At 40.7% G+C, this 9,312-nt stretch overlaps 1 long non-coding RNA gene across 1 annotated transcript; it reads left to right on the top strand.

Annotated features, from left to right (window-relative positions):
* The first annotated feature begins 781 nt into the window (after nt 1-781).
* LOC126590047 (uncharacterized) lies at nt 782-1,857 on the top strand. The gene is made up of 2 exons (XR_007612036.1): nt 782-974; nt 1,102-1,857. It is a non-coding gene; the product is annotated as an uncharacterized LOC126590047 (long non-coding RNA).
* Nucleotides 1,858-9,312: the final 7,455 nt, after the last annotated feature.

Here is a 9,312-nt window from a genome sequence, read left to right as displayed (position 1 = left end):
GTTTGTCGGTTGGATCGTTGAAATTAGATTCGTAGAATGCATATCCCATCAAAACGATAGATTCACTAACACTTAGAGTTTATTTATACTTTCATTAAGTATAACATAAGATTTTGTGGTATCCACTACTGTAAATATTTTAAATTGAAGATCGAGTTCATTCATTGTATTCATATAAGGTCAAGAAGTGTAGCTGTAAAAAATCATCAAAATTAGAGTTAAAACTGCCATTAAATCGTGATTTTTTGTTTATAACCGTAAAAAAGTTTTGTCCTGTTACTTGCTCTATGAATGTTTGTTTTTTACGATTTTCTGCGTGATCTCAAAGTATATACAAACAAGTTTGATGGTTGGATCGTTGAAACTAATTTTGTAGAATGCGTATCTCATCAAGTTGAATGGTATATATATTTATTAAGTAACTTTAAATTTATTTATTTTGTACATCTTAAGAAATTGAATGATATATATATTTACTAAGTAGCTTTAAATTTATTATTGTAGTTATGATCGGGTTTTTGTTAGAAAAATAGTTTATTGTGGGTTTTATATAAAAAAAAAATTGAATTTGAAAGGAGTAAGTCATATTTTCAGTAAATTTTATAATTTTTTTTTTTAAATATAACTAAAGCGACGCCAAAGTGTGGTTGTTGCGCAAAGAACATTTTTGCGACGTCGTAATGGATGCATGTGTCGCACAAGGGGGTAAAATTTTGGCGCTGCAATTGTAAAAATTAGGCGCTCTTTTGAATTTGACAAAATGGGGTAAAATTAGGCGCTGCAATTTTCAATCGTCCCGACGGCTCTCTTTCACTTGGTCTCTCGCTTCCCTCTCTCTCACTCTAGTCGTCTTTGTCTTCCTTCATCTGCCACTTCCTCGAGTGATATTCGAAGACGCCGGACATCCACCTCATGCAATACAGTGCATGAGGAATTCCTCGCCGTTACCCACCCATCGTTAGGCGAAGACAAAGGTAACTGGGTAATTAGGGAACCCTAATTATCATATATACACTTAAATTAGGGTTTTATTTGTTGTTAATTTGTTGTTAATTTAAGTGTAATTAGGGTAATTAGGGTTTTATTTGGTGATTGTTGCAGGAATTTGTGATTGCTTTAATCCAAAATTAGGGTTTTATTTGAAAGCTCTGGTTGCAAATATGTGATTTTTTTAAGTGGCTACGGTACTAATGCAAAGGTAACTTGGCTCAGGAAAATGGTATGAAGGAAAGCTCTCAAATTAGATATTGCTATTATTATGTACTAGAAACTACAGTACCATTTTGTTCCTCCTCTGCACACTTTTTACAGCTGCTTATTAATCACTTATTAATAACTTAACATGCTTAGCAAACCAATCATCTGCACACTTTTTACAGCTGCTTCATCTTCAACATTGTACCTTATGGTCCAACTTTTGGAAGTATCTTCAGATAACTTGTTTTAGTTTTCAGACTACATGCTCATTAATGTAAGATAGAACTTGTGGAAAGTGGCTTGATCTTGTGCATATTTAGCATAAGCAGAACCCTTGCAGATGAATTGGGGTGGCAGTTTTCAGATGCCACCGATCTGTAAAGGGTCTCTATTGTTCCAATAGAGTCCTCTACATAGGATGTGTTCTCTAATTTAGTGGCTGCTGGGTGGCAATTGAAGTTTGCCACCAATGTGAGTGTTCACAATTGACAATAGACACCAATGAAAAGGATGTCTTTTAGCCAAATTTCTAGTAGTGGACCTCCCAGCCAATACCCAGTAGCCTGATGTATCAAACCTAGAAGACTACTTCTTGTAGTTTTTTCTTTTTTGTTCGGACATCTTGTAAGTACATTTTCATATATTTTATACTTAAATACTTTTTCTTGGTTTATTAATTATTGTTTAGAATTTAATTACAATATTTATTAAAGATTAAATAAAAAATATTTTTGCCAAAAAAAAAAAAACAAAGGGTTTGCTCGACGAAGAAGTAACATGCGTCACGCAACTTTGCGCGATGCATGTTACTTCTTCGTCGCACAAACCCTGCTTTCACTACCTTGGCGCGACAAAGGACCTGCGTTTTCGTCCCGCAAACTATTTTTTGTACTAGTGGATCGAACTCGTTGAAGTGGATGGGTACAATTGTCATTTAATCCTTCGTTCCATTCTGGCCTGAGCGTACACCAAACGTAGCATGAAACCTCCATTCCGTTCCGTCTCATTCCGTCCTGTTCTGTCTCGTTCTGTCCCGTTTATGTACCAAACGGTACCAAATATCATATTACTTTGTAGTGTAAACGATTTGGTCATAGACTTAAAACCTTCAATTGGATAGAGACGTGGAGTTACTGAACTAGCTTGAGTGCATAAACTTGAGTGTAACGAGGATATTTCTGGGAACTTGGTTACATAATAGTGTTAGTCTTAGGTCACGTGATAAGTGCTATAAAGTGATGGAATATGTAAGAATTTCATGTCCTTTTAAAATTTGGGATGTTTAAACAATAAATTAATTGTGATGCACTCACTGTTAAAGTTTTCAACTATGAGTTTGTCAAATAAATTAATTATCATATCCAAGAAAAGAAAAAGAAAATATAACTATAGTTTGTCGAATTTTTTTTTGAGAGACCGCATTTTTTAACCATTAGTGTATCATTTAATGTGGTAAGTAATGTATACATATCTTACCTATTAATTAACTAGTAAATATGTCCGCGAGTTGCTATGGGATCGAAAATCATATTTAAGGTTATGCAAATTCAAGAACCAAGGATTACAAATGCAAAAAAACAAAAAAACAAAAAAAAAATGAAAATTTAACTTGAAAAAGAGACCTCACAATGATCTGGCTCAATTCATCATTCAAGATTTTGTCAAACTGTGATTCACTCAATCTATACCTAAACAAAAGAAAACCAAACCAAGTTCAGCAATAATTATGCACGATCTTTGTGAAACTATATAATGAATGATACCACATTGTTAAACAAACATGGACTGGAGCTGATTTTAAAATTCATTTAAAAGGGAAGTGGTGAATACCACTCGCTTGAGATGTTAACTTTTCAAGATACGACACTAACAAAAATTGCATACAAGGATGAAACACATTTTAACGCTTACACTTAATCATAGATAACTATAAGAAAATTTTATTTTACTTCACCAATGTTGCAGGAAAATGCCTAAATAGGCAATGAACAATAGCAAAGGGAGCGTGCACTTGTGGATCCGTAATATATGTTAGAATAATTGATGTAGAGTATCAAGGATATTGATATACAGTACTACACCTCTAGACAATTTTTTGGCTTTCTTTTTAAAGTACAAATAAAAATTCGCAATACTTCCCTGATCACGATGGAGGGCATAATCAAAACGAATTTTATAAATCTTTATATGTGACATTAAACTCCGCCTATGTCTTACATGGCCGGTCCCAAGCCCGGATAAAGGAGGAGGGGGAGGGCGTCAGGTAGTCGACAGCCGGCACTCCATGATCACGTCGAATCCTTATGAAAATGAATCCAGAACAAAATCGCGCTAAAGCTAGGGCGTCACCCGTAAGTGGCGCGCTGTGTGGCCTGAGCACAGTGATAAGTGAGCAAGGGTCGCTGCATCTCCATTGGCACCCGGATGCAGTGTTAAATGAGCAAGGGGGCCATAGAAACTTCTTTTCGAACGACTCCACTCAAAGTTGTTTGGGAGCATATGCTCCTATCAACTTTACCCGGGACACACAAAAGAAGTACTTTGATCCTATTAGACGGGGGAGGGTGAAGAAGCTAGGACAGAAGGGTAGAGTTCAAGAGAGCAAAATGCGTTTAGGAACGTGGAATATAGGAACCTTAACGGGAAAATCTATGGAAGTAGTGGAAGTTATGGTGAGGAGAAGGATAAATATTATGTGCCTACAAGAAACTAAGTGGGTTGGTAGTAAGGCAAAGGATCTAGAAAACTCAGGGTTTAAACTTTGGTATTCGGGCACAAATAGAACGAGAAACGGTGTTGGCATCATCGTGGACAAGACCTTGGTACAAGATGTTGTAGATGTCAAGAGGGTAGGAGATAGAATCATGGCAATCAAGATTGTAATAGGACAAGAACTTATCAATGTGATTAGTGCGTACGCACCTCAAGTAGGGTTGGATACGAGTTCGAAGGAGAAATTTTGGGAAGATCTTGGAGACTTGGTGCAAGGAATTGCTCAGACGGAGAAGTTATTTATAGGAGGAGATTTAAATGGACACGTGGGCAGGGAGACAGGCAACTATGGAGGTTTTCATGGTGGCCATGGTTTTGGGGAGAGAAACGAGGATGGGGAAGCTATCTTGGATTTTGCAATGGCATATGATCTCTTCTTAGCCAACACCTTCTTTAAGAAGAGAGAAGAACATGTGATCACCTACAAGAGTGGATCGTCAAAAACACAAATAGATTTTCTTCTAATGAGGAAAGGGGATCGTATAACTTGTAAGGATTGCAAAGTTATACCGGGAGAGAGCGTGGCTAATCAACATCGCTTGTTGGTGATGGATGTACATATCAAAAGAGTAAGACAAAAGAACAAGACTTGGAAGTGCCCAAGGACTAGATGGTGGAATCTAAAAGAAGAAAAACAAGTCATTTTCAAAGAGAAGGTAATCACCCAATGTGTGTGGGATAGAGAGGGGGAAGCTAGCCAAATGTGGGATTCCATGGCTAGTTGTATCCGAAAAGTAGCAAAAGAGGTATTAGGAGAGTCCAAGGGCTTTGCCCCACACCAAAAGGAATCTTGGTGGTGGAATGAGGAGGTACAAACAAAGGTGAAGGCTAAGAAGGAATGTTGTAAAGCCTTATACAAGGAGAGGACCGATGAAAATGGTGAAAAGTATAGAAAAGCGAAGCAAGAGGCGAAAAAAGCTGTCAGAGAAGCTAAGTTAGCGGCTTATGACGATATGTATAAACGACTAGATACCAAAGAAGGAGAGTTGGATATCTATAAACTATCTAGAGCAAGGGAAAAGAAGACAAGGGACCTAAACCAAGTGAGGTGCATCAAGGATGAGGATGGAAAGGTTCTTGCTACAGAGAACGCGGTTAAAGACAGATGGAGAGGTTATTTTCATAATCTTTTCAATGAAGGACATGAAATGAGTGATTCTTTAGGGGAGTTGAGTAACTCAGAAGAGTGTAGAAACTACTCTTTTTATCGTCGAATCCGGAAGGAAGAAGTGGTTGTAGCTTTGAAGAAGATGAAGCATAAAAAAGCAATAGGCCCAGACAATATACCAATCGAAGTGTGGAAACTTTTGGGAGAGACAGGTATAACATGGCTCACTGACCTTTTCAATAGGATTTTGAAAACGAAGAAGATGCCAAATGAGTGGCGAACGAGCACTTTGGTGCCTATCTACAAGAACAAGGGCGACGTACAAAATTGCATGAACTATAGGGGTATTAAGCTAATGAGTCATACAATGAAGCTCTGGGAGAGAGTCATTGAGCATAGATTGAGGCAAGAGACACGGGTTTCGGACAACCAATTCGGGTTCATGCCAGGGCGCTCAACCATGGAGGCAATCTATCTCTTACGAAGATTGATGGAAAGATATAGAGATGGGAAAAAGGATTTACACATGGTCTTTATAGATTTGGAAAAAGCGTATGATAGGGTCCCAAGAGACATTCTTTGGAGGATTTTAGAGAAGAAAGGAGTACGAGTAGCATATATCCAAGCTATAAAGGATATGTATGAAGGAGCAAAGACTGCCGTAAGAACTCATGAAGGACAAACTGAAAGCTTCCCCATAACTGTAGGATTACATCAAGGCTCATCCTTAAGTCCTTACCTTTTTGCGTTGGTAATGGATGAGTTAACAGGACATATTCAAGATGATATTCCTTGGTGTATGCTTTTCGCAGACGATATAGTGTTGATAGATGAAACTCAGGAAGGGGTAAATGCAAAGCTTAACCTTTGGAGAGAAGTGTTGGAATCTAAAGGTCTTCGCCTAAGCCGATCAAAGACAGAATATATGGAGTGCAAGTTCAGTGCAAATGGAGGCCAAAACGAGTTAGGGGTGAGGATCGGAGATCAAGAAATACCAAAAAGCGACCGTTTTCGTTACCTAGGATCTATCTTGCAAAAGAACGGAGAATTAGATGGAGATCTCAACCATAGAATACAAGCTGGATGGATGAAGTGGAAGAGTGCATCCGGTGTGTTGTGTGACCGCCGTATGCCATTGAAGCTCAAGGGAAAATTTTATAGGACGGCAATAAGGCCGGCGATGCTGTATGGCACAGAATGTTGGGCGGTGAAACATCAACACGTACACAAAATGGGTGTAGCGGAGATGAGGATGCTTCATTGGATGTGTGGGCACACGAGAAAGGATAAGATTAGGAATGAGGATATCCGGGGTAAAGTAGGAGTAGCCGAAATTGAAGGAAAGATGAGAGAAAATCGGTTACGGTGGTTTGGACATGTGCAAAGAAGGCCTACTGACGCTCCGATAAGAAGATGCGACTATGGGACAGAGGTTCAGGGCCGAAGGGGTAGAGGAAGACCTAGGAAAACTTTGGAAGAGACTCTAAGAAAAGACTTAGAGTACTTGGATCTAACGGAGGACATGACACAGGATCGAGCACAATGGCGTTCTAAGATTCATATAGCCGATCCCACTCAGTGACTTGGATTTTCCAAGTCTTCAATCGAGAAGTTTTCCTCACTCGGGAAATTAAGGGAACACTACCCCAACCTACATGCTCCACTCAGAAAGCTTCAACATACAAGCTTCAACAAAAGAAAATTCAAAGAACTTAGCGAAGAAGACTTTGGTGTATTTAACACAATACGTTGAAATGAAGGAAAGCTTATTTATTGATATCCCCGATCAGCTACAAATATGTACATATACATGAGTCAAAATAAACACACAAGACGGAGCCTTCACAAAGGTTGCTTAGGAGAAGTCTCAGCAGTCGGTAGAGCCCCAGAAAGAGAAGGCACCGGAGGGGGATCATTTGGAGCCTCAGTACTGGACAGAACCCTAGAAGGAGGAGGCATCAGAGGTTGATCATTCGGAGCTTCATTACGCGGTACAGGCCCAGAAGACGAAGGCAATAAATGCCTTTGGAACAAACCCACAAATCTCTGATGATCAAGTAAAACCTGACCATCAGTTTCCTTCATCTGGTCAAGCTTCCTCTTCATGTTTGTAGCATAGTCATGTGCGAGCTGGTGCAACTGTTTATTCTCATGCTTGAGCCCTCTAATCTCCTGTTTGAGACTCATCACTTCAGCCGCCAAGGATTCAACTTGGCGGGTTCGAGCAAATAGGCGTTGGGCCATATTAGACACAGAACCTGCACACTGAACACTGAGAGCCAGCGAATCCTTAACAGCTAACTCATCAGACCGTTTGGAAAGTAGTCTGTTATCTTTGGGAGTGAGAAGGTTCCTGGCCACCACCGCAGCGGTCATATCATTCTTCATCACGGAATCCCCAACGGTAAGAGGACCAGTAGGGGAGACGAAGGATGGGCGCCATATGTTGTCTAGAGAAGGCGGGGCTGCCTCTTCAACAAGGTTCAAGTCAAAACGACGGTCGGAGGGGCCAGACATTTTCAAAGGTGTTGAAGAGAGAAGAGGTCGGACAAATCAAGATCTTAGAAGTGCAAGAATGAAGCTTCTACTGGTGGAGATTCAAGTGTGCTTTGGAACTTAATGTCAGCCTCTATAAAAATCTGCACTCGACGGAGCTTCGGAAATCGAAGAGGCGCCTGCTCAGAAATCGAAGAGGCGTTTGCTTTCTCAAAAGCTGGGCTGCTTAGAGATCACGAGGGTTGATCTCAGAAATCGAAGAGGCGTTTGCTTTCTCAAAAGTTGGGCTGCTCAAAGACCACGAAGGTCGATCTCAGAAATCGAAGAGGCGCTCGTTTTCTCAAAAGCTGGGCTCCCCAGAGACCACGAGGGCCGATCTCAGAAATCGAAGAGGCACCTACTTTTCCAGCCTTGTCAGCACCCGTCACACGCACACTCAGCTTTGCAGAAATTATGGGCATTCTGTCGAAGACTTCTAGGGAAGTAGAAAACACATGAATCTTACTGTTCAATCACCCACTTCTCACACGCAACAATAGCTCATGGGTACCACAGATAACTTTGCCAAAGTTCTCTGCCAAAGTTGAGCACGTGAAGCTTGCAGCTCCCACTACATCGCTCTGACCAAGAAGGGTAAAAGAATAGCAAAGAAACAGCACTAACAAAGTTTAGACCCATAAATTTTGAAGGTCTAGCTACCATATTATTACCCACAAGGGTAAAGGAACAGTACCACTGCTGGATAATTGGAAAGTCCCTGTGTGTCAACCTCTGTGCTTCGTGGCAAGGTAGACTAGCAAACATGCCCAACCTTTACTCACATTCGAGAAAACACTCCCAATAAGATTGCTTGCTCCAAAATCGAAGAGGCACCGTCCTCCGAATCTCGAGAGCCAGACTCCCAACATGACTACTTTCTTAAAAATCGAAGAGAGGGTAAAGGAACAGTACCATTGCTGGATAATTGGAAAGTCCCTGTGTGTCAACCTCTGTGCTTCGTGGCAAGGTAGACTAGCAAACATGCCCAACCTTTACTCACATTCGAGAAAACACTCCCAACAAGATTGCTTGCTCCAAAATCGAAGAGGCACCGCCCTCCGAATCTCGAGAGCCAGACTCCCAACGTGATTACTTTCTCAAAAATCGAAGAGACACTGCTCCCCGAATCTTCGAGAGCCAGACCCCCAGCATGATTGCTTTCTCAAAAATCGATGAGGCATCGTTCTCCGAATCAATCGAAGAGGCGCTTGCTTTCTCAAAAGCTGGGCTGCTCAGAGACCACGAGGGCCGATCTCAGAAATCGAAGAGGCACCTACTTTTCTAGCCTTGTCAGCACCTGTCACACACACACTCAGCTTTGCAGAAATTATGGGCATTCTGTCGAAGACTTCTGGTGAAGTAGAAAGCACATGAATCTTACTGTTCAATCACCCACTTCCCACACGCAACAATAGCTCATGGGTACCACAGATAACTTTGCCAAAGTTCTCTGCCAAAGTTGAGCACGTGAAGCTTGCAGCTCCCACTACATCGCTCTGACCAAGAAAGGTAAAAGAATAGCAAAGAAACATCACTAACAAAGTTTAGACACATAAATTTTGAAGGTCTAGCTACCATATTATTACCCACAAGGGTAAAGGAACAGTACCACTGCTGGATAATTGGAAAGTCCCTGTGTGTCAACCTCTGTGCTTCGTGGCAAGGTAGACTAGCAAACATGCCCAACCTTTACTCACTTT

This window comes from Malus sylvestris, chromosome 11 (assembly GCF_916048215.2).
Source record: "Malus sylvestris chromosome 11, drMalSylv7.2, whole genome shotgun sequence".
In the NCBI taxonomy this organism is placed as follows: Eukaryota; Viridiplantae; Streptophyta; class Magnoliopsida; order Rosales; family Rosaceae; genus Malus; species Malus sylvestris.
This window is presented reverse-complemented; position numbering and strand designations above follow the sequence as displayed.